This window comes from Manacus candei, unplaced genomic scaffold, assembly GCF_025592945.1.
Source record: "Manacus candei isolate 608988 ecotype Guabito, Panama unplaced genomic scaffold, ASM2559294v1 h1tg000054l, whole genome shotgun sequence".
NCBI lineage: Eukaryota > Metazoa > Chordata > Aves > Passeriformes > Pipridae > Manacus > Manacus candei.
In genome coordinates this window covers 950251-976590 of record NW_026138102.1, presented here as the reverse complement: position 1 = coordinate 976590, position 26340 = coordinate 950251, and the positions used below count along the sequence as shown (strand labels likewise).

The 26340-nt window shown below is 45.7% G+C and overlaps 1 long non-coding RNA gene across 2 annotated transcripts; it reads left to right on the top strand.

The window, feature by feature from the left end:
- Positions 1-4216: 4216 nt before the first annotated feature.
- LOC127477579 (uncharacterized) lies at positions 4217-14136 on the top strand. Of its 2 annotated transcripts, none has more exons than XR_007906987.1 (3): positions 4217-5171; positions 10722-10800; positions 14038-14136. It is a non-coding gene; the product is annotated as an uncharacterized LOC127477579 (long non-coding RNA). The 2 variants fall into 2 exon arrangements; XR_007906986.1 differs by lacking the exon at positions 4217-5171 and adding an exon at positions 7390-8298.
- The last annotated feature ends 12204 nt before the right edge of the window (positions 14137-26340 follow it).

Here is a 26340-nt window from a genome sequence, read left to right as displayed (position 1 = left end):
AAAGACAGTGCCTTGTTCTAAAACAGTTGATTGAACTGGCTTGCAAGTTACTGGTTCTAGTGTGGAGGCCTTTGCTCCTTGGACGTCAGAGGAGAAGGTCATCTTGGCCCTTTATGTCTGTGGCTGGCAGTTACCTGACCACTGCCAGCCCAGTGCTCCTGAAAATGCTCTGACATGGCCCACAGGAGATCAGAGTTCCCTCCCACAGCCTTGTCTGTAAGCTCTGACAAAGCCTGCAGAGAAAGTCAGCCTGTGGTGCAGGAGCCACCTCTGACTCCTGTCAGTCAAACTTTGGCAGCTGTGCTCTCTGGTTTTTTTTTTCTGGGGGTTTTGTGAATGGGTTTTCACCCCTTCACATTCCATTCTATACTCATTTTCTCATCTGCACCTTTCAAGGCACTACAGAATATCTCAACACTCAGAAACCATCTTTCCATCACGCTTAACCTGGAGTTGGACTCCAGCCATCAGCTCTTCACTGAAAGGTTTCCAGCCCCTCAGCTCTCAGTTGCCCAACACTTCCTCCAGGCTTGTGGGACGTTTCTGTGTAACCCAGACTGTCAGTCCCTGCCCAGCACAGACTATTATTACACTGCCTGCATCATCCCTTTGCGTGGCTCACTGGAGACAAATCAAATAACTGGGTACTGCAACTTAAATTAGAAAGAATAGACCACAGGAACAACTGCAGCGGTAGCAGGAGTGGCTATAAATAAAGGAAAATGTTTCTCTTAGAAACCTTTGTGCCACAGAGGGAAACTGTAGCAGTGGTCCAGGATATTTTTGTTGCTGCTTTTTAATTTGAAATTTCATCTCTGGAAGCACTTACAGACGTAGAGGGTTGTGCAATGTTTTCGCTTGCAGTACAGCGATTGCTAAGATTAGCACAGTAACAGATCTTTTCAGGATAAATTGCATATAATTAATAGGAAGCAGGAGGAAAAAAAAGAATAATTGTATTTAATCCAAATGCTAGTTAGTTGTCCCAGAAGGTGGAACCAGCACTAAGGCCATGCTGAAAGAGGGGCCCGTTCTGTTCAGCTGAGTAATAAACAACAATTATGTTCCCATATTGCAAATTCTGGTTTCCAATTTGTTTTACCAAAGTGCAGGGATATTCAAGATGGAATTTCCTTCAGGTCCTTCCTAGCAACAGTGGAGATTATTGCTTTGTGCTTCTGGCTTGTCTCCCATCCAATGTCAAAGCTACAGGCATTAAAACAGCATTTCCCTGTGAAGGAGCTGCATAAAATCTGTACAACACAACTTACATTTTGGTCTCTGAGGCAGGACTTCATCAGGAATCCAAACCTGGCTCCAGTTCATCATTCCTGAAGAGAGGCCTCAATGTCTCATGGAAGAAAAGAGCAATTCCTCTCTAGGTGGGCACACAGAGATTCAGCACCAGGACGAAAGCTCCTACAGCCCAGACAGGGTTTCTGTGTCTTAAAAATCCTGTGACAACCCACAAGAGGTGATCCCACCTCTCATTCCAGCATGAGTAATTACAGCATTCTCCCTGACCACTTTTGGAATTCATGGTTAATAGGGGACCTAGGTGGGCAGTAGCTTGAGGGAGGTGATCCTCCCTCTCTACTCAGCCCTTGTGAGACCCCCCCCGGAGCACTGCATCCAGCTCTGGAGCCCTCAGCACAAAAAAGACATTGACCTGTTGGAGTGAGTCCAGAGAAGGTCACAGAAATACTCAAAGGGATGGAGCACCTCTGCTATGGAGACAGACTGGGAGAGCTGAGAGTGTTCAGCCTGGAGAAGAGATGGTTCTGGGGAGACCTTAGAGTACCTTACAGGACATAAATGAAGTTTATAAAAAAGAGAGAGACTTTTTTACATGGGCACATAGTGATAGGACAAGGGTGAATGGTTTTAAATGAAAAGAGGAGAGATTTATATCAGATGTTAAGGAGAAATTCTTTACTGTGAGGGTGGTGAGGCCCTGGCACAGGTTGCCCAGAGAAGCTGTGGCTGCTCCATCCCTGGAAGTGTTCAAGGCCAGGTTGGATGTGGCCCTGAACAAGCTGGTCTAATGGAAGGGGTACCCCCCCACGGCAGGAAGGATGGAACCAGATGGTCTTGAGGTCCTTTCCAAAGCCAAACCATTCCATAATTCTATGACCTGTGCTGAAGCCTCATTGCATTGATGAGCTTCCATCTTCCATCCCACTGAAGCACTTGAATTTCCCAGTGGATCATAAGGATAAGGAGGGACAAGTCCACACATCTGCTTTACTCGACGTGTTTCTCAGCTCTTCACACCCCCCCACAGACATTCCCCCCTGAAGCCCTTACAGCATCCCAATATTGCCAGATGCACAGCTCAATAAAAGTACCAAAATAAATCATTGCAGCCAAGGTTTCACTTAGCTGCTGTTATTAATCATTAGCAATAGCTATTGCTAATTAATGTCATTACACATCATGACTATTAATCACAATCTGCTGATGCAAGACATATTGTGTCTTGTAGATAAGAAAGAGGAAAAAAGCAAGTGAGCAATAACCAAACTTGAAAATGATGATGGGCAGTGCTGGCAAATTCACGTTGCAAACTCCTGGTTAAAATACATGAGACAACGTCCCTGCCTTGGTGGCTGCATCTCAGCTGTGCTTGAGCAACACCACTTGTCACAAAACCACCAAAGCTGGGCGTAGAGCCTTAATGCATTATTTAGTATATGACATCTTTTGATGATACAAGCTCTTAAACCATGTGGGAATGAGATTTCAATTAAACTGTCTTTTCCATAGCACTATACTGGTCCCCACCCCCTCCCCAAGAATACCCCCACGTTGCCATCTATACATCAGGGTTTTTCAAACAGGGTTAAACTGTTCAGTTCCAACACAGGCTGTTGGGCTGTATGCAAAAATCACCCAGGAAATGCACATGACCTTTGCCAGGTAGAAGGTGCAATTAGCTGACCCTAAAGATCAGCTGGGCCATGAAGTCTACAAAATGCCACAGTGCAGCAAATCATAAAGTGCTGGGTCATTAGGATGTGTTTGTCATTAGGATTTACTCATTAATCACTTTTTTTTCATCACAAGGGAGGAAAGGGAGATTTCCTTCTTCTTATATTTTAACCTCAAGTAGAAATTTAAATGCAAGACTGTAATCAATTCTACAGCTCACAAGATTGATTTGCCCAGACCTGAATTTGCAATATTTCCCCTTAAGCAGGCAGTGAGAGCTGCAAGCACTCCAGTATTCCTGGTTTCCCTGTGGCACAGGAGAGAGCTCACACAGAGCCTCCAGCTACCTGCCCTCACACTGATGGACATGGACATTGCCTGCTCAGGGGTGAAATCTCTAGGCAGGAAGCTCTTGGCAGTGTTTATACAGAAATTCCCTGCAATAGGAGTCTCACAAAGGCACGGTGCAAAGAACAGGGCATATCTGCTGGCTTTGGGTCCACAGACTCCAGGGCAAAGGGGTGCCAAGGATAGCTGTACAGAGGAGAAGGTGTCAGTCCTCTTAAACAAGGTGTTTCTGCCACACGTTTGGATGGCCACGTCTCCATCTGCCGCGGGAGAAGGGGCTGTTGGTCACAGTGGTGAGCTCATTAAAGCGAGATCAATAGAGATTTAATCTAATGCCGAGGATTACTCGAAGTGGAATGCTCAATTAAGTGTGGAGGGGAAAAATGCTACACATGAAATGAATTGCCAGCTGATTCCCCTGCTTTATTTGGAATTTAGCCCAATATCAGGGAGGGCTGATAAGCTAAAGCAGAGCGGTGAAAAAACAGCTGGTGCCGGGGGCAGCGGTCAGCAAACACCAGTGAAATGTGCCACATCATTACTCACACATTTTGCAGTGAGCTCCACAGGTACGTAGGGTTTGGCTGGGATTATGTACTTCCAATTTCCACTTTCGTTCACACCAGTGGCTCTAAGAATATTTGAAAGCCGCTAAGGTGAGGATTTGCATAAATGGGATTTGCCACGGCTTTTGGAAAAATGGGAAGAGTTAAGTGAGATGAGTGCTACAAAACTTGTCTTTTCTTGGTAGTTTTTCTGTAATCCGGCCCATTTCTCCCTCCCTGCTCCTCCACCCCCCAAAATCGAAACTGCTGCCGCCTCCCCAGCTCCCTCACCTCTCCGAGCAGCGGCCATACAGGGACAAAGAGGATTCTGTTTTGAATGAAACATTTTATTCTCGAGGCACGAAAACGCAGGAGCAGGCAGGGAGCCAGGAAGCAAGAAAAGAGAAACATATTCGTTAATTAAAACAAGCACTGGTTGCTTTGAACTAAGAAAATCATGTTACAAAAAAAAATGGAGCGATGAGTTCCCGGCCCCTGGAAGAACAGAACACGCTCCAGCCCCAGGAGGGGCAGCGGCCCAGGGAGCTGCGTTGCTGCAGGAGTGGGGAGGAGCGCGGGATGCATTCCCCAAACTCACTAATTGGCAGGCGCGGGGCCCCTGCCGCTCCCAGGGAGAATCCATCCGAACACGAACAGCTCTGCGGCCCGTTGGCACAATATCACAGCGATTTCTTCTTCCAGCAAGTCGCATTTAATCTCTGCCCAGACATTTCAAGGCAGAGCTGTCTTATTTCTCCCGTTACGGCAGGACACCTTCCCACGCCATTCCCTGGAGTCAGAGTTTTTGGGAGCGCAGCAGGACGAGGTCCAGCCAGTCACAAACCTCCCTCATGTGTCGTCTTCTTTTTCTCTATGAGCCCACGATTGCCTCTGAGAAGCTCAGCAATTTGTTATCCTGAATATTCCACCCCAGCTCCTACAATCTGCCCTCCCCTTCGTGAGGAGGGAGGTTAAAAACACCCAGAGGCTGCCCATTGTGAGTGGTGGATGAAGCAGTGCTGCCTTCAAGGCTTTCCACATTCCTCTGTGTCCAGGGTGGGAAAGGCCAAGCACAGAGTTATCTTCTGCTGCCTTTTACCACCTACCCCTGGCCCAGTTTCTTTGCCATTTATCACTGTTGTTATCACTATTATTATAATCTCTTTTTATCTGTGGTCCAGGGTACACAGCAGGAGTTTTCCTCCCACTCCCCCTGTGCTGTTCTAAAGAGAGGGTGTGCTTTGTAGGGTGGTTCATGATGGAATCATGGGTGGGAAACCACGAGCCGTGGGTGGGGAAGCTGGAATGGCACCTGTGGCTACAGATTCCTCAAAACAACTGACTTTGGTATGTTTTGTTGCAATTCCCCACCAAGTGGGAACAGCAGTTTTGCAGGCCCCCAGCAGTAATCCCTCTGCTCTCTGTTTCTCTGCCTCTGCAAAGTTTTTCCGGGGTTTTTGACAAAGCTTTTTGAACTCAGAGGAAGAAGAGCTGCACTGGCACTGAGGGGGTTGCATTACCCCATCTGGCCCCAAACTGGGGAAAATACCTGTGGTATTTGTAGGCTCTCCTGTCATTGCCCTCAGGACCCTCCCAGCTGATCCTGCTGAGAAGAAACTGTGTTCTCCTGGGATTATAATGCAGACGATTCTCAGACAGTCACTCCACATCGAGGCCTCTGTAGCAAACTGGAAGAACAACACAAAACCAGAGCTGCTGTAGGATGAAACAGAGAGATTTGATGGAAAATTCCTCCAAAATTTTTTCATACGTTGTGGTAGTTTGGTCTGGGCCTTCCTTGGTGACCAGCTTGTAACCAAGGAAGGGCCCAGATTTACCCAGTATTCCCTACGATTTTTATGTAAGCCAGGCTATAAGAAGAAAGGAGGAAAGGCCTTCGCTCTCTTTCCTTTGGGCGGCTTGGAGGTGCAGGTTCCCTGCTGTTGAGTCTGCCGTGTTGGGGAGCGAGGCCTGGTAAGGCCTTGTCGACCTTGGGAGATGGAGGTTGCTGGCGATCGTTCCGGAGCGACTCTCGGTTGTCCCACGGACAGTAGTGAGATATTTCTTTGCTAATTCTTTTAGTTGCTAGATATTGGGCTACTAATCAGGATATATATATTTTTTTTATTTTGGTTTTGTTCCTTTTCCCTTTCCCCTTCCTTTTTCCTTGTGAAAATTGTATATATATTTTAATTGTATGTAACTGTAACATAAGTGTAAATATATTTATATATATATTGCTTTAGCTGTCTCTCGTTTCGGTTTTCTTGGTTGTTTTTTTCCCTCTTCTCCCTGAGGTTTGGGGCAGGGGGGGACTTCTTGTGGTAAGGTTTGGAGACTTGGCAGGGAGCCAGCTTCAAACCATATCATACATTTATGCAAGGGCATCCTGTAGGACACACTGTGGGATGTGGGGTCCAACATCCTGCCTTGTCCTGGCACTACCAGTGTCACGGGACCTGCTGACCCTTTGAGGGAACCAACAGGGCCAGTGAACCTACCAGAATAATTTCAGTGGCAAAAATCCACACCAATGCTTCTGGTGTCAGCACATTGTCTAAAGCTTGTAAAGTCTGGACTAAGAGCTCCAAAAGAGTGGCATTTGAAATGAAAAAAAAAAATAATAAAATAAAATAAAATAAAAAAAAAAAAAAAAAAATCCTACATTGAGGAATCTAAGCTCCTTAACACCATGACCAACACATTCCAGAGGCCAGCAGGTGTGATACTTTCTATGGCATGAATAGACATGGAAATGGAATTTGGTAAGAGCTACCATGGGGTGCAAGGCAGAAAAGTTTGAGGGGCTTGCTAGTTGAGTGACAGTGACTACAAAACTTTAATCTTGTACAAATACAGCAGATAAGTAAAAAATAAACAGTGCTCCCTGGAAAAAAAAGGGTAAATTATGAGAAAAAAACTCAATATGATTTATGTATAACATTGATCTGTATGCCTGGTACTTTTACAGTCATAAATTCAAGACTTTCTGTAATGTTTTGGCAATGTTTTGTCTTGGGGTTATTTTGGGGATGTTAGAGACAGAAAGTGCCCAACTTGGGTGACATTTGAAGTGGAAGTGGAGGTTTGCTGGTGCAATTCCACCCCAAACACAGCATCACCTTCCAGTGGCCAAAGGGAATCAGCACTGGCCCCAATGCCTGTGTGATGTGTCAAGTGCCAGGATCAGTCTTCATAGAGAAATACCACTGTGGCTCAACACTCCCTTGAGCAGCCGAGCAGTATCTAATGCTTTCACTCTCCATGTCCTTGCTAGAGCCAGCAGCAGGAGAAGCTTTAAGAGATGAAGATAAATTCCCAGATCAGGAGTTTTCAAGGAGAAGAGTTAAGCAGCAGAATTCAACCCGGGATTGGTGCAAATGTGGCGTGTCTGCGCAGCCCTGGGCACCCTGCATTGTCCCCAGTCGTGCAATTCTTTGAAAACAAGCAACTTTTTGCAATTATTTGCTGGCATTCCATGAAAAGCAATGCCCCCTTCAATTCTTCCTTTCTGGGCTTTTTATTGAAACCAGGCAGTCAAAAAAATTCCAGTTCTATTGGAAAAAGGACACGAGGATGGTTTTTGCCTGTGTGGCAATTTTCTTCTTCTTGCTCCTGGCGACAGCCTATTCTTCTGCAGGACTTGAACAATAAAGGTCTCAAACAAAGGCAGGTCTCACAGCTGGGGAAAGGACACTTGAGGTCAGGGCTCCTTCCTTAACCCCCAGTGAGGTCAGTGTCATGGGTTGTGCTGGTCCTGCTTTCCTGGGTGAGACTCTGCACAGCCTGTGGGAACTGATTCACCAAGCCCAGGGGGGAAGGAATTACAAGATCTCCTGCAGGATGGGGTTCACAGTGCTCTCAGACCACTGGGATTCGGCCCCTCGTGCTGCAGAGAGGCCGCCTCCACCAAGGCCCGTGCCAGCCCTGGGCTGAGGGACTCCCTCCACCACTCCAATCTGACTCCTCTTCTTAAAAGTAATTTTTAAGCCACAATTTTAGACTTCCTGACTGAGTGGGGATTTTTTAAACAACATTTTCTTAGCCAAATCCATCAATTTAGGAAAACTCACACATACAGAAATGCACAAATATATATTCTGTGTGCAGTTCTGTACCACTCAATAACACTTTTTTTTTTCCCTTTGGACTCCACAGCCCCTCTTTAACATGGAAAACCCATTTGTCTACCTCACTGGATACTGAGTGGATGAATACATTAACTGCTTTGCAGCACGTTGGCCTGGTTTCTTCCTGGTCAGGAACATCAGCATATCTGCACCTCAGCCAGACTCTGGGAAATCAGTGAACCACGTAAACCACAACACCGTGGGGAGACTGAAGTGAGCTAATGCTCAGCTCATACAAACCACGTGGTTATTGAGACTCAGGAAAAGAAACTGATGACAGAGCCAGGTAAAACTGGCACAATCCAGTGTATTTGTGGAGTTAAACTCCTATCTTCCATGGCAAGGTGAGACAAAAATGGCAGGCTGTCATCGCTCTCTCTATTTTTATTTCCTCCCTGTCACTCAGTACCAAAATGCCTTTTTTGTTGGAAATTCTGTCTGGTCCATCCCAAAGGTGGTGCCTGGTGCCTCCTCTTGCTGCTCTGGAGCCTTCCTGCCTCCCTTTCACAGGCACAGACATTTTCATGACATAGTAGTGAGCAGAACCCCCAAACCAGCCACCACAACCAGAGACATCTCCTGCTGTGTAACTTGGGAGGGACTTCACACTCTCAGACTATCATTTCAGTCCCTGGAATCTTCCATGGTGGGAGTTCAGCAAGAGCCAAAGGCATTTCTCCTTGCAAACAGCATTGCAAGGCACTTCTCTCTGCCTCCCCATTTGCAGTAGAGCTCCCGCTTTCTCTTTCTTACCATGTTCTTTTTACCCCCTTTTGAACTCATGTGGCAACACACATCTTCCCCAGTGGTGGCTTAGTAATAGGTTTGGCTTAAACCACTTCCTCTTGCCCTGTCACTCCATGCCCTTGTCCAAAATCCCTCTCCAGCTTTTTCAGGTCCTGGAAGGGTCAATAAGGCCTCCCCAGAGCCTTCTCTTCTCCAGCCTGAACAACCCCAATTCTCTCCACAGATACAGAACTTGTCCCTTTAAAACAGCAATGTCAGAGGGTTTGTTTAGGAGCTGAGAGGTGTTTGGCTGCTTCAATTCTGTCATTTTGTAAGATCACATGATTCAGATGTGCACTGGAGCAGATTCTTGTGGATTCATATGGCATCAGCTTACTCTGAAATCTGGCTGTTGATGACCTACAGGGGAGGTTTTGGCTGAAGGAATAGCCCAACGTTAGGCATCACTTTAGCTGCGGGTGGCTGTGCCATAATTTGTAGATAAAACCCTGGAGGCTTTCAGCTTGCACTCAAAGGGCCTCATGTCAGGTAACAGGAGTCCAAAACAGTAGAAAAATGAAGGATTTTAAGTCTTTATTGTGAGAAGAATTCTTACCCCCATCTGCAAGTGTACAAGCATGCAGGTATGTGGTTATGCTGTCAAAGTCGAGTGGAAAATCCCTCTGGGATGGGAGGAAAAAAGATTCCTTTATGCCTATACAGCAAGAAATCTCAATGGTCTTGTCATCAAAAGAACAGGTCTGGAGCACGATCCTGCAGTTCAGGATGGAGGGATATGGAGATGCCCTGTCTTTGCCTCTGGAAAAGAGGCAGGTTGGGGTCCTCACCTGCAGCACTATTTGATATAAACACCCATTTTGTGGCAGCAAAGCCGCCTACAAGCACTGGAATAGCTCCATCCCAGCTTGGGACTCCCTCTTCACCCTTTATACTTGTGTACAGCTGGGGGCCAAACTGGAAGCATCCCATTCCCAGTGAATTGCTATCACAAAATTATGTGTATTTTTCTTCTGCTATGTTCCCAATTGGGATGTTTTGGTTTCTTTCCTAGTTCAGAATATTTAACATATTTTAACTTTTGTGACAGAAAAGAGTTTGCTATTGCCATTACATCAAAAATCAAGTCAGCACCTGGTGGGTTTGGCTCGCATTAGTACCTTCTGGTAACTCAACCGTGTGAAGAAGGGAATAGAAATACTGAGTCCCTGAACACAAAACCCTCCCTGCCTGCAAGGACAGTTCCCCCAGTGCCTCTTTTTGATGGCCATAACCCCTGAGCAGGTGGCAGCTGAGAGGACAAGCACAGGGCTGCATTTTTCTATGAAAAACAGAATGGGAAGTGCAGTCACTGATGCTGGTTGGGGGCTGCCTGGTACTCTTCAATTTTTTAATAACCTTCTCGACTGGAGAGCCAGCTTCCCCTTTGATGTGGTGCTGGTTTCATTAGTACTTGCTCAAGGTGAATACCTGATTAGCCACAGGGAGCTGAAAGGGTCTTTCTTCTCCTTTTTATTTCTACTTTCATAATACTTACTACTGACAAAGAGTCCCTGTGCCCTTCTCGAGTTAGAAATAAAAAAAAAAAAGTGGTATTGGGCCAAAATAAGTGAGTTTGGACATGTTTGGCAGTTCAAACGGATTAAATCTCACAGCCACAGCTGAGCTTTTTCTGTGAGTTATTTCCCCGCTGCACTTCATGGTGTTTTCAGGCTTTTGGGGCTCTTTCCTCTCTCTCAAATCCAGGGCAGCTGCAGAAGGGCTGGGAACAAGGATTTCATTGCCCCTCATCACAGTGGCCCTTCTGCACAAGGACCATGAGGGATTTGAGAGCACAGAAGGTCTTACTGGGGGTCTGATTCCTACACCTGCAGGAACAGAGCTCTGCAGATGGATGAGTTTCAGCAAGGCCAAGGCTCTTCTTCCAGTTTTCTGCTGATATAGACCTGTCAACCCACTGGGAAACGGTCCTTCTGAGATGCCAGATAGACCCTAAGTGTCTTTTTATCCCTTCTTTCCCCAGGAAAGCACTACAATAAGAGACAGGTTATCCAGTCTCATATGTGAGTTCAAGAAGAGGGCTGCAGTTTGGGGGGAAAAAGGTAGGAAAGCTTTGGTTACCAGAGAACTCCTGAGAAATAAAGTCATCTGACCACTTGCAAAGACTTCACAGATTTCTGTCTTTGATTTCCTTCATGATTTTGAAGACAGAAGACACAGTAACAAGTACTCAGAGGCTTCTCAGAGATGCTACAAGCTGTTGACTGAATTTCAGGCCAGTTTAGACATCACTCCTGCTCTCTTTCCAGAGCCCATCAATTTGTCATTCTAGATAAGCTCAATTATTGGTGCAAAGGGAAAGAAACTACTTTCTCCTGCTTTGGAATCATAATATAATTGTAACAGCAAGCACTTAAAGAGCTGTTCTGCACTGGAGGTGCCAATATGCTCTGTGAAATACTGTATTGCAGCCAAGGCAATGGACACATGGGAAGGTAGTGACTTGCCTGTTGCAAGAGGAGGAGATAGGTCCCCTGAGGGGGATGTATTGGCATAGCTAAAGTCAGCTTTGCATGAAACCTTCGGCCTTTTCCACAATATTTTGCCATTTCACAGTAATTCTGATTTTGAACTTATTTTTCCCATTCTCCTGGTAGCATGCAAGGACTCCAGGACCTAAAGTTCCCATCTACTGGCTCAGACCTGGGGTTGATAGCTCATGAGGCTCCATCCAAAAGCAGAGAGCCTTTGAACACTGTTCCCCAAGTGTATCTTGCAGGGACCAGCCTTTCCCAGCACCCCGCTGAGTCTGCTGCCTGTGACAGACAGTGCTGCATCATTCCAGAAAATGGTGTGGAACACCACTTGTATAATCAAATATCACCAGTGTCCTTACCAGCATCTTGCAGATTCAGAGGTTTTTTAAAGGCAGGAAGAACCACCAGCTCAATTCTGACAGCACACAGCACAGCCTCCTCCTCTAGCCCTGCTCTCAACCCAGTGACCTGGTGCTTCCCCCACAAAGCCCACAGGCACAGGCACCACGTCACCCCTTGGTCTTCTTTGGATAAACCCAACAGACAGAGCTCCTACATCTGGCTACAAAATATTTTTGGTAGTCCTTGGGTTGTCTCCAGCTTCTCCCTCCCACCAACACCAGCTCAGCCCAGCCTCCAACATTTTCTAAACCTGAACACACAATGGGATTGCAGTGCTTCAGCCACCAAAGGCCAAAATTCCCCCCCAGGCTGCCCCCCAGCTTGCCCTGGCAGTGGGGGGACAGCACAGCTTTGCATCCCTCCACTTTAAGGTAGATTTTATTTGCTCAAATCAGTTTATTAAGTCGTGTGTCTTGCAGTGAGTGACATTCTCCCTTTTTAGCAGGATGGGATTTTAATGGAAATTGCCCTCTCACATCACTGTGAAATCAAGGTGGTTGGTCAGCTGGTAAAATCCTCTTATAGAAAGCCCAGCTTTCATTCTTTTTATGCTGCTTCAGTCCTGGGAAATTATCCCTTTGGAGCTACCCAATATATTCATTACTGTGCTGGTCCATCCTCTATCCTCTCTCCTGCCTCTATTGAATCCGAGTCCCAGCCATATGCTCCTCAGACACTGTCAGCTTCCAACACACAGACCAATCTGTCAGGATGGAATCTGAAATACTGTTATCTCGTGTTGGGTGTAATATCTCCTGGGCTAGAAAATGATCACACATCATTTGAGAAACTTCAAAGAGATTTATTTCTGGTTATATGAGACTCCCAGCATACATCTTTATGATTGAAGTCTCCCATTACCCGGTATTTCTTTCCATTTATTACGGATAAAAGCTCCAGAAGCAGCTCACCTCTTAATGTAAACCCATGGTCTGTAATCCCCTTTACAGGCACCACACACTCACCTCTCTCTATACCTCCCAACTTCTATAGTCAGGGCTTTAATATCTCTGTATTTAACAGCTAAACGGGTCACGGTCTCTTTTCCCCTCTGCCTTTTCTCTTGGGCACACACTGCTGTTCACACACACGTTGTACTCAGCAGTTTAAATGCTTCAGTCATACAAATCAGCCTCCCCTCACTCCATTTTGGCCACTGTATCAGATTTCTTTTAGTTAACAAACATTTTCAATTCCTGCCATTGTCAGAAGCATGAAGAATGAAGGAGGAAAGTGTTCATACAGCCACCGGAAATTAAACAATTTGCTTGGGCCTGTGATCTGCCTCGATGGATAAAACAAATCTGCCAGTGGCATTTTGGAAGGTGCTCTTAGGCAAACCACTGCTTCTGCCCTGCTACACCAGGCAGCATGATGGAGGAGTGCTATTAAACATTGTCAGTCAGACATCTGGGGAGTAATAAATAAAATTCATGGAAGAAATGGGATAAAAGCAGGGAGCTGCAGGGGACTCTGCAGCATCTGCAGAAGATGTTCAAAGCCAACCTTGCAGCTCCTGCTTGGAGGAAAGCCCTCTGCCTTTGTTTGGGCCTCAGCAGGAAGGGATGTTTATAGGTTGTGTCTTTTAAAGTACAGCAGGACTGAGTCAGAGTGTGTGTTTACATTGGGTTGTTGGGTGTTTTAAATATCAGCACCAAGTCCCAAGAATAAATTACTATGGTGGGAAAATAAGGTAATGTCACTTTGTACTGATGCAACAAATTTTAGTGCTGCAAAGCTAGTGGGTAACAGGGCAAGGCTGTGCCTGGTGATACACCTGGTGCAGTGGTGTTTGCTCACAAAGCTGAGCACTGGCAGGTCCACGGGATTTAGAGGAGGAAAGACACATGGTGGTACAAAACACCACCTTATTAATGACAGCTTTTTGGTCCAGGCAGATGTAAACAGGCCAGGGAGGAGGCGTAGCAGTAATTGCTCCAGGAGTAGGAGGCAGCCATTCCTAAAATAACCAAAACTTCCTCAAAGTCTCTGAAAACACTCTTCATAACCACAGCAAGAAGAGACTGGGACCAGTTCAAACCAGCACTGCACCGTGTACTGGGATTCCTCTCCGTGGTGGGGAGTGGTTCCCCCTTGGCAGAAAAAAACATTGACCAACCCAGGAAGAGTTAAAATCTCACTGCAGTTCACAGAATCATGAAACAGGCTGGGTTGGAAGAGACTTTTAAAGTTCATCCAGTCCAACCCCCTTGCAATGAGCAGGGACATCAACTAGATCAGGTTGCTCAGAGCCCTGTCCAACCTGGCCTTGAACATTTCCAGGGATGGGGCAGCCACAACCTCTATGGGAAACGTGTTCTTGTGCTTCACCTCCTCCTGAGTAAAGAATTTCTTCCTAATATTTAATACCTATCTAATATCTTCATTTTTTCCAACCAGCTTCTAAGAGCCTGGACTCAACTCCAAAGAAATTGGTCTCGATTTAGTGAAGAGGCTTGGACGTGTGTGAAACCCAAATGAATGGGCAGCAGGACCAGGTAAGAGAGTTGAAGGTGAGATCTCTAAACAAGGTGTCCCTCCCAGTGTTTTCATGGGGAGGGCCTCTTGTGCTGTTCAAAATTATTTCCTTCTGTTAGGTTTGGTTTATTCTGTATTTTTATGCACCACTAATATGGTGGAGCCCTGCCAAAAATGGATGTTAAAATGCCAAAAGGAGGAGAGGCTCTGCTGAAACCTTTCTGAGTCAGTAGGAGCCAGGAAGCAGGGAAGCCACAGGCACTTCTGTTCATGCACAAGTTCCAGCCCCCAAGTGCAGGCACTGGAAGCTGGATTTTACCTAATCATCTGCATTAGACCCATAATGATCTGTCACAGTTTTAAGCAGGTGCACATTTACCAAGGCTACAAATTGCCCTGAGATATCCACAGCCCAAAATCCTAAGAGAGTCCAAATCCCTCTGTGAGGCACTAACACATTCAGTATGAATTTCACACAGAAGACCTTTTTTTATTTGTTTTTAACATGAATACTGTCCTTGGCATCCTATAAGACATGCTACATTCCCAGGGTCATAAATGGAGGTTTGTTGCAGCTTTGACTGGTCTCTTGTCAGACATACAACATCTAATTCACTGCAGTGTTTCTACTTGTCCCACTCTGGTTGGATGTACACACTCCCAGCCATTCCACTACTCCTTCTGGCTGGGAGGGTTCATATCTTCTTTGATTCCTTCATCTCCTGAAAAGGAAAGGAAAAGGGGACAGTGCTGGAGATCGATTGGTGTGTGGCTCAGCCCCAAAGTTGGGGCAAGGTATCTCGAGGGACCTTTCCATTTGTACAGAGTGGAATAGTGGTGTTTGTCCACAGGGAGCATCCAGTCTCTCTCCCTGGGTGTTCCTCTCATCCCAACCTGCAAATCGCCTGTGAGTGCCTACATCTGGATTTGGTTTATGATTTGCTTTTTTAGTCAGGGGAGAGAAGCAGGTTCAGGAAGGATGTGGTTCATCTCATCTTAAATTTGGTGTCTGAACCTGCTTGGGTGAACTGCCCCTGGGATGAGTCTCTGCCATCATCAGTGGAAAGGGTTGTCCAGCTGCTCGGATGGGTCTGTGCCCACTTTTAGGTTCGGTCTGAGGAAAAATGTGGAGACCTTCTGGCCTCTGATCATCCTTGCTGAGCTGAGAAAGAAAGACTCTCAGGCACAGCGTGTAAAACACTTCCCTTCCCACAGCCTTTTCCTCTCTGTTTGGTGAGAAGATGACATTTCCATTCACACAGCATTCAGCACAAGGCACCCCCATTCCCATTTCATCCTTGGGCGCCGCTCTAGGAAAAATAATAAACAGCTGAGTGTGGTGGTGGGGTTTGGGAACGGTTCCAGCTCACAGTTAAAGGACAGGCCCCGTTATTTCTTGATGAATAACAGCATTTACAGAAGGCCTTTCACCCCGAGGTGCTTCACAAACTATAAACATACATCACCACATCACAGAACGGGCAAAACAGCCAACTTCAAAGTTACAGCTGGGAAAATCCCACAGGCAGCCCAGTGCAGGGAACTACTCACCTGCCAGATACCAAAAAGCAAGGCAGTCTTACACACAGGGAGGGGCTGCTGCTAGACTTAGGCATGTCCAAGCTGCAAAGTAGACCACAGGATTGTCCTTCTCCTCTCTGGAAATTATCTATATGGTCTTTAAATGTCTGTGTTTAAACAATGCTACTCCCTCACTGCCAAAGTTGAAACCATCTATGTTTTATTGTGTTCCAACATGTTTGTAAGGTCCATGTGATTGTTCACCTTTATTTCCTCTCCAAACAAGGGTTCCTCTCCATTTCCTTCACACATGCCTGTGCCAGCCACAAACGACTGCTGGTTGATGCAACACTACACCAGTGCAAAGACCCAAAGGAGCAACTAAAAAGATGCATAAAAGATGTATAAAAATGACAGCTAAAGGGGCCTTAAAAAAGATGATTCAGGAGTTTTTAGTGTCAGGAAAACTCAGCTGCCAAGATTTGGTTTCACAACTTTGAAAACCTCAGAGAGTGAAAGAGCCTGAACTGAGTGTGGAGGTGAGGAGTGTGCCCCGAAGGTGGGTCTGGAAGGATCTGGAGCCCCCTGTCCTGAGGGTCCAGCACCTTCCCTCTGACAGCAAATGTGGGATCAAAACAGGACCATGCCATGCACAGGCTGCATCATGGACATTTCTCAGCATCACTGACCACCTGGGTGATTTTACCCCCACCTTCAGGAGCCTGGATAGGGATCAGCAAATGGAACCTCATGCTCCAGTTAAGTGACACTTTTACAGAGGAATCACAGGACATAAAGTGTGTAAAAAGCCCAAGGGTTCAGAGACAAATTTCAGCATCTGACTGTCATCCTTGGTTTGCATTCACCAGTTTATACTGGGACTTTCTGCTTTCTAGAAGGTTCCCTGCCCCAGTGAAGGGGCTTCAGTGCTGGTGGTGAGCATGGAGGCTTTGCAGCCAGGACTTTTCTCCTGGTTTAGGTAGCACAATGCAGGTTCATTCATTCCTTGCTGGAACAGACTGAATCAGCAGACAGACAAGGCAGTAGAAGGACATCATTACAGTCAGGGGTGAGCAGGGAATGGTAAATGTAATTTCAGATGTAATTGTCCAAAGGAAAATGCAGATGATGCAAAAAGAAAAGCTTCTCAACAGTGTAATTTAAGGCACTAAAAAATAAGCACACAAACTAAATACAGGAACCCCCAAATTAGAGACATCTAGAAACCATCTGAACATTTTCTTCCTCACTCCAGTTTCCCCAGTGCTCTGACTGCCACAGTTAGTTCTGCACGGCCAGGTTTGGTTTCAGAGTGATTAATGATTAGCAGCAGCCACAATTTTTTTCAATCCTTTCTGAAGATCAGGGGAGGGGAAAAAATGCAGCTCAGTCAGAATTTCTGCCTCATGTTCCGTGCTCTCAGCAGGGCTGGGCTCTTGGAACACCAGTGGGAGCTACAGGAGCAGAGAGTATTACCAGGAGAGGATTTGCTCCATCTCACAAGTGACCCACCCCTTTGGAGCTGGTCTTCCTTTTCTTTTCTGCTATTTATATGAATAAACCCCTCCCCAAACAGTTTGCTGAGTGATAAGAACTCGGATCATCCATTACCCGCCTCGTGTCAGGCGGCTGCCGCGGTGGGAATGAGATTTGCATGTGGTCAGGCACATGGTCCTGCAATCACAGCCTCCCCTAATTGCACATTAGCATGAATTAAGGCCTGGCTGCAGGGATGTTGCTTCCCTGTTTCGTCCCTGCAATGGTTTCTGTTGTGGCAGTTGCTGCTGAAAAATCCCCGCTTTGGTGATCAAACCAAACCTGAAAGTGGTGTTGGGCTGCACCACAAACAGTCCATTTTAGGCAGCAGATACAGTTTCCAGTGGAACAGCGTTGCCCTTGCTGAGTTACCTCCCTCTCCCAGTGCTTCCTGTTTTTTCATCGTCTTTGAAGCTTTACATTTATTTGTAAGCATTAAATCAGAATTTAGTTACACTAAGAAACATTGGAATTATAAATAATCTAATCCTAATACATGTACAGAAATCAATAGGTATGGAATACTGAAAAGGTATCACTGGAGTCTCTCCTCTTAAACAGGTAGTGTAGAAGACATGATTATACATTCTTGTGCCAAGGTGTGAGAACATATCATGCCTAGACATTATCTCATTAACATCCTGTTCATTCTCAAATCTAAATCCAGATAACAATTGTTTCATTTTGTGTGTATATATAATTTGTGGGTTGTCTGCCTTTTGGTGAAGTCAAGACATACAAGGCTAATGCAAATACATGAATTTCATTCCCACAGCAGACCAGCATCTTCCACAGGTCCCTTCTTTGACATTAAAAGGCATATTTGAAAAGGACTTTTTTTTTAATTACCCTCTTTGCATCCAGGAAAATGATTGAATTGGTACTGACCATACCATGTACAGGTCACTAAAGTATGTACCACGACCTAAACCCCATTCCATCCATTCCTAACAGGGCAAATACATTCGGAGCATATTGTGCAGATGCTGCTGTAGCTGGAGAAAGGAAAGACAGTCTGATTAACCTCATTCCCTGATAAAAATCACACCAAACACTCTGAGAGAAGAGGATAAACATCCTGCCTCAAAGTCTCATTTTACCCACATTGCCCTCCAAGTGCTTGAGAAGCCACAGAGGGACTGCACTTTGTCGATATCCCAACGGAAGGCTGAGGTTACCTCCAACACACCAGAAATTTTTTTGAACACCTTCAGCTTACAAATCCTTTATGGAATTACAAACAAGAGATTCTCTGGTTTCAAAGGGGTGGCAAAAAAGCAGACTCTCCTCCAGGACATGGCTCAGTGGATCATATAACCACCTTCCGAAGAGAGAGCCTGAAACACCAGCACCGTCTGTAGCAGCTTTTCACCTTGCCAAGAGCAAGGCTGTGGGGGCAAAGATAGTTTATGTAGTGCTGTGCTGGTGTGCCCACCTTGCTGCTGATACCCAAACGTGGCAGTTGAACACTGTATCTCCCATTACCCCATTTTTAATGCAGCTTGGGGGAGTTTTGTATTAGATTTCCAGTCCGGCTGATGAGGGAATTGATGCTGGGCTTCTGTAAGAAATGTGTCTTGTAACAGTGCAGCACGTTGATGAAGTAACCAAAACAATATAAAACCACTGTGAAACACATTAAATGGATTAAGAATTGGCTAACTTAATGTCTTAAATACAATTATAACCAGAGAAATTTTCTTTGAGTGGGTGTGTGTTTGGACAGATCCCGCAGGGACTGGTTCTTGGCTCTACACTATTGTATTTTATCAACAACTTAGGAAAAAACCTTTAAATCATTATCAACAGATTTTTCAGATGAAAAAGGCTGGGAAAATGGTCAAAAGAAGGAAATCAGGTCACTGATACAAACAGGTAATTAGCAATCTGAAGGTAAGCAAGTGCAACCAAGTCACAATATCGGAGAAAGAAGAACTTTGCCTGGTGGGGGCTGTGGTGATTCTACACTGGAAAGCCATGACCAAAAAAGGGTTGCAAGTCAAAATGAGTAATCAACTGTCCATGAACTGACCCTAATCTTTGTATGTATAAGCAGAGGAAATCCAGGGAGAAGAGGTTGATAATGTTGTCTGGGTATTCCCCGTCTCTTGAAACTGCTGCCAACCCATTGTGCCCTGATCTTATGTCCCCAAAGCAAGTGGGAGGTTGAAAAGCTGGAGACAATTCAAGAAAGGGGCACAAGAATGTACACAAGTCTGAGAAAGATGACTTGCAGGGAGAGATTTAAGAAGCTTAGTCCATGTAGCATGTTAAAAGAAAGCTAAGGGGAGGCTGGACACATCCAAGAACCTCCAGGGAGAAATCCAATATCCAAAGTTGTCTTCAGCCTTGCCAACAGGAATGTCCCATGTCACCAGCCTTGGTCCAAGTTCCCACACCAGGTACACGCCTTGGTCATGTCCTACCACCTTAGGTGGGGAACACACCAACCTGTCTCTCAAGGAGAAATCCAGGTGCCTGGCCCAACCAGAGCTATGGCAGCTCTGGCAGGTCCTCCCAGCCAGCAAAGCCAGGACTGGGAGCCTGTTGTGTACCAGATTTTGAGTGTGAATGTGGCCAAAGAATTCAGGGCTGGGATCCTCCAGCTCTGTTTTCATTCTGTGGTTTCTGTCTCTGTTCTGATCCCAGTGCCAAGGAAATGTTGCATTGTTTGAGAGATGTGAATCTGGTGGCATAGCCTGTCTCAGGACAGGCTCTTCCAATGCTCTCATCTGATCTCTCAAGAGAGAGGCTAAACTAAGGGACAGAGATCACAAGCTCAGGCAGGGAACTGCTGTGCCTTTTCCCCCAAAAGGAAGGAAGGATTATGCACTGACCAGCTCAAGCAAGAGAAAAAGGGAAAGGCTGGAGAGCAGCAACACTTCGGAATGCTGTACATGAGAAAGACATTAAAAATAAGCTTTTTGCTGGGTCCATATATCAGCAGCATTTATTTCCCTCATCCTACCTGCCCCTTTCGGAGACCTCTTATCTCATCACTTCAAAGGCCAGTAGCCAAAGACAACAGTTGCACAAAGGTCAGACAGGGGTGGTTCACATCAGGATGATCCATCTGGATGCAGATCCTGCCTGGAGTGCGGCCCCTCCCTTCGTGTGGGGGTTTTCTTCTCAGCTCTACTGGGAGATGGCTGGAAGTACAATGAGGGGGAAAAAAAACCAAAAATGGTGAATACGTAACAGGAACAATTTGTTCTTGGATTTAGAGCTGTCTATGGACAGTATGTAAGGCAGTGTTTTGAGTGAAATATTTGACTAATGATCCCTACAAGGAGTATGGAGTAATTAGTGCCTGGAAGTGATACAGAGGGATATGGGGAAGTTGGAAGTGGGTGGAACAGAGTGGGATCACAGCAGCAGCTGAGAAAAGCCCACACCGTTGGAGGGAGATTTTCATGGGGGAAAAAACTGTAAAGAAAGTATGTGCTGAAGAACAAGCTGGATGCTTTAGCACACTTTTAAAGTGTCCTTAACACATTATAAGAATGTGCTAAAAACAATGTTCCTGCCTTTTACAAGCTGCATATTTTTAATTGCAGCAAATTATTGACTTGCACAAGCTTTACACAGCATTGGTGAAACTCAGGCTATTATACTTCAGAATAATTGCATGAATTACTTTAATATTCAAACATTGGTGAATAAACAAGTATTGTCTTGCATTAAGTTCTCAACAAACAGTTGCTTCTTCTGGTTGAACCTTGTGGTCGCTGCAAAGACGACTTTCTTGCAGCACCTCCAAAAGCTTCCATGCAAGTGCAAATGCGACGCATAATTTGAGGTCTCTTTCGCTAATTGCCCACGCAGCTGAATTCTACACAGCAGCCACATTCCAAAAAGGCAGAATCTGAGCTGTTTGTTTATTTTCCCTTCAGCGGGGAACGAAGCTTTCCACGAAGGAGCGACTGCAGCTGAGATGAATTCAGCATCACAATGGTGAAACAAGAAGTGCATTCATGTACCAGCACGTTCAACTGCGAGTGGCGTTTGAGCCCCTCTGCGCCGTGGTTGCTATGGCGCCTGTGGGTGGTGGTGGGGACGGCAGGAGATTCCCAGCATAAATGCCAAACCACGCTCTAATATATCTCACACTGACCCACTATTAATTCAGTGGCTGCTCTTTTATCGTTAAAGGAAAAGAAAAAAAAAAATCAGCTCAACTTTCACTTCCAGAAGGGATGTGAAATTCAAACCAGCAGCAGCTGTAAGGGTGTAAATCACATGACAGAAACTTAAAAGGTTTGGGGTTTTTTGTGTTGCTGGGGCTTTCTGAGCCCATAGAAGGATTATAAGGAAATGGGAATAAGCTGATAGCCACACCAAAAAGTTGGGCTGTGCACTGGCCCGTGGACTTTCATCTTGCCATAAAATGTAAGGATTGTCAGAAATGCATATTGACTGAAATATGAGGTTTCAATTCCCTGTGAGTTTTCTCTAGGTGAGCAGGAAACCTGTAGCAGAGCTGGGTATTTCTTTGGTCCTGTTCTCTTTATTTACACAAACTTTGGAGGTTTCTTTTCCTTAATCTGGAGAAGAATCAATAAAAAAATCTCTTTCATGGTCTTTTTTCTTGAGACTGTACTTATCATCTTTGTGCCAGAGGCTGGGACTTCTTTTTTCAGCTCCATGGAAGCTGTTCTCCATCCAGGTGTCCTGCACACACCTTTGTTTAGTCAAGGACAAGGGATTTTGTGTAATTGCTGCAATTGTTTCAATTATCTGTGTCTTTAACAAAGATCACTGGCTACTTACAGTTACATTAATTCTAACATGGCTCTAAAATAGTGTTGTGCATTGAAATATAAATAAACAGGAAGCAGAAGGTATGGATTTGTGTTTCCTACTCCAGGTGAGCCCTTCATAAGCATCCTATCTGAACCATGCTGGTGGCTTTGTGCCCTCAGGGAGGTGACACCCTTCCTGGAAGCACACATTTTTGTAACAGCTCTGGAGGTTGGTATCAACAGGAATTTAGAGTCTGATGGCACTGGGCTCTTCCCAAGGGAGCAGCCTGCCTTAAACCTGGGCTTATCTGATGGCTACAACAGGCTGTCCATGGTGAAAGGTGGGGAGTAAGACATTACTGCTGGCACTGGAGAGTAAGATACCACCAGAAACAGGCTCAGCAGAGGATGTGAAACAGGCTCATAGGTGCCAGGACTTGTCTTCTTGCCTTTCCCTGCATTGTTTCCTGCCTGGCAGATCCTGACCAAGGTCACAGGCTGTTTCCGTCAGCCCCTAGCCCTGGAGCAGGGAATACTGGGACTATTCACGGAGAGCACGCAATCTCACTGCACAGAGGCAGCCAGGGTTTTTCTCCTGTTCTGCACCAGCATTTCAGCTCATCTGGCACTTTTCATTCAGGAGCATTAACCTACAGTCTAATATAATTATGTACTATATGCGTTTAAATTTTTAATTAGTTACATGCACTCGAGAGCAAATGGTCCCTTTTTCCCCTGATACACACACAGAACTCCTCTCAGCCTTAATGGGGTTTACATGGGTTTATCAAGTGATAATAAAAGCCTAAACATTGGCTTCTGCTAACATTTACTGGGTAATTCCCTGCTCTCTCGGTGCATGGGAAGTGTAACTGTGCACTGTTAAGTGCAACATAATGGGGAGAAAAAACATTTAAGGTTAATTCTTGGCTTTACCCATGTTACATACACGGTTCTCTTGGAAGTGTTAAGACAAATCCCACAGAAGGAAGCAAACCAAAGGGAAAACTGATTTAAAAGTCCTAGGTGGGTGTTTTCTCCCCTGCAAAGGGCACATCTGTACCTTGGAACATCTGGGTGAGTCTCTTTGCAGGAGGCTGCATGTTGGAGGCTGCAGTACAGAGAGTCCCTGCAGCACCTCACTCTTGCTTGGAGGGGAATCCATGAAGGAGATAACACCAGCTGGGCTCTGAGGGGAAGCATGAGGAGATAACACAGCTGGGCTGATTTAATCTACTCTCATGTGCCTCCAGCCTCCCATCAGGCAGGCGTGAAGCAACAAGTACTTCAGTGCTACCCAGGCATTCCTTGGGGCTGGAAACAGGGTTCAGTCCCAAAGGGTGAGACTTACCTCTCCCAAATTCAGCTGTCTGCAGCCCAGGGCCCCCCATGGCTTTCTTGTCCCCACAGCACTTACATCTTTTCCCTGATACTGAGAAATAAAACTATTGCACTGAAGTTCAGTGACAGCAATTCCACCTGAACTGTGTGTTAATGTCCCTGGCTTCTCTATGATTTCTGGCTACAAAGCCTTGGCCTGTTTCTCGACCTGAAAGTGCCCTGGTCTTTAATGGTGAGAATAAACTGCTACAAATGGGTGTGCCCAAGTTGTGTCTCACCCCTGCTCTGTCCAGGCAGCTTTGGGGAAGAAAGGGCTACATTATGAACTGGATTATTGAGTCTCAGCCATTGTCACAGTTGTTCAAAACTAACCATTTTAAAGTCTCTTCATAGTAGCAGTATTTTTTAATGCTTTGGGGGCTGAGTTTTGCATTAAGAACTCACTTTCTGTGGAGGTTTCCCATGCAACACACACAAACACACAGCCTGGGTGTATTTGCTATGCAGGTTCAGTGCAGAGTCTCAATATTGCTCTCCCAGCCATTTCTGATGTGCCACAGCAGAGGTAACTTTTAGAATCATTTGGTTTGGAAGGGACCTTAAAGATCAAGCATTTCCAATCCCCTGCCATGGGCAGGGACACCTCCTACTAGACCAGGACTTGCAAAGAGGAAGCGGAGTGGGAAGGGAGTATGGAAACACCAGCAATTTTAGTCACCATTAATAAAATTTCTAGCCACATGCTTAACCACTTCCCAGAGAAAATCAGGTTGGCATTAGCAGCAACACCATGCAGATCTGTTTATTGGAAAAATTGAAAAGGAAAACCTCTTTGGAGAGTGAGTGCTCCAGGCTGGTCTGCTGTTGGACAGATGCTGAAAACTGATCTCTCCAGGAACCCCACAACCAGGAGGGACAAGCATTTATTGTGCCACTGCAATGCAGCTCCATGGAATTTGCTGCCTTTTATCCAGTGAGTGAAATAAAATAGGAAAGGGTTGGGGTTTTTTAAAACTTTCATATTGGAAAACTTGCCTGTTCTAAGGGGAATGTGGTGCAGGCTCAGCTGCAGGCAAATACAGCCAGAGGCATCCCACACACATACCAGCACATACACAGGAGCCATACACAATATGCAAACACTCTGAAATCCCAAACAAATATCTCGAAAATCAGTTGTGCTCCACATGGAACAAGGGGCCTGCCCACACACAGAATTAAGAAGTTAATTAGTGTTTAAATATTTTTTTGCAAGCTTTGGCACTATTGCTGCTTCAGTGAGTATAAAACTAGCAAGAACAAGTGGCTAGGGGGGAGAAGAATTACTCTGGTTTTCACTGTGCTCTGATAAATTATAAAAATCATGCAGGTAAACTGTGCATGTTTTTTATTACAGCTTTACTGTGACAGGACTGGGAACTGAGGGAAATACTTCTTTTTAAAAGCATATTCATTTTGATCTAGCAGTGACCTTTTAATACGTTCAGGTCCCTGCAGGGAAGATGAAGCTACTTGTGGTCTTATGTAAGAAAGGATGAGGAAAAAAGGCACCTCAAGATGACATAAAATCAAGGATCAGCCATGGGGAAATAAGTTTTCACCGTCTGAGGTATTTCACCAGACTTGATGATCTATTCATTTTGATACATTCCCCTGTATGACCCCACGGTGGGATGGGGTTTGTTGGCTCTGCCAAGAAGACTCATTTGTCAGCTGGAGTTAGAAAAGGTTGGCTCTGGTTGGCTCTGGGCAGTGAGATACTGCTCACCCCTTCCTGCAGTCATTTTTATATTTACCCACGTGGGATAGGATTTTCAGTTGGAGAGGACCTACAATGAACACCTAGTCCCACTTCCTGACCACCTCAGGGCTGTCCAAATGTTAAAGCCTATCTTAAGGACACTATCCAAAGTTTTTTAACTCACTGGTTTTTAATTTACCTCTAGTTTGCCAAGTTTGCAGGTTTGCTCTGAAGGCACAGCGCTTCTACTGCAGGTATTGAAGCTGTACATTTCTCTTTTCTGGCCTCTAGGGACTGAGTTTTAATTTAGGTGCTTCTGCTTCCAGAAACATGACTAGCAAGTCAAAATGGAGAGATCCTTGAATACGGCATTTGAAAAAGCCTGAGCAGTGAAGGGTTTGCAGGCTGAAGCACTCTGTGATCACAGTACTCGCTCACCAAGCTCAGAGTCTAGCAAATAGTTTTACACAGGACCAAGGCCTTATGGAAACAGGCATCAAGGATGGAGAGGGAAAACATCAGCACTTTAGTGCTTAGCAATTGCTGTCTGCACTACAGTGGTGACAGCCCAACCCTTCACAGTTCGTTTCTCTCGAGGGTTGATAAATGGTTTGATTTTCTGTGAGATTCTTTGTCTAGAGAAGTTCCCTGGTATCACCAAGAGTCAGACCAATGTTCTGAGCACAGCTGCAGTGAGGCAGCTGGCTGCCATCAGGATGTATTAACTCACCTCTACAAGTTCTCCTCCAGCCTTGCCACCGACTCGTCTTTCTGACCTTGAGCAGGATGTTTTATCCATTGAGGTGCCTCCTGGTGTGCCTGCAGATGGGAATCCTTCCTGCCTTTCAGTGACCCCTATCAATTAGCTAAACCTGAACCTCTAACATGCTCTGAGCCCTTTAGATGAACCATCCCAGAACTGCAGCTGTTATTGAAACACATGGGTACAAGCAATGGATGAAAACATCTTTCTGGAAATGATGCTCACAGACTCAACTGCCTGTGTGCAGGATTTGTCCTCAGCACACCCTGGACACAAAGGCTGAATGTGTTTTTTTTTCTTTTGGTCATGCAGAGGTGGATCAGCAATGAGAATATGGCCCTGAATACGTAAATATGGCCCAGAGAGCCAATCGTGTCCTGGGCTGCACCAAAAGCAGCGTGGCCTGATCCAGGGAGAGGATTCTGCCCCTCTGCTCCACGCTGGTGAGACCCACCTGCAGTGCTGCCTGCAGCTCCAGGGTTGTCAGCACAGGGAAGGCATGGACCTGTTGGAGAAAGTCCAGAGGAGGTCACAAAGGTGATTAGAGGGATGGAACCCTCTCCTATGAGGAAAGGCTGGGA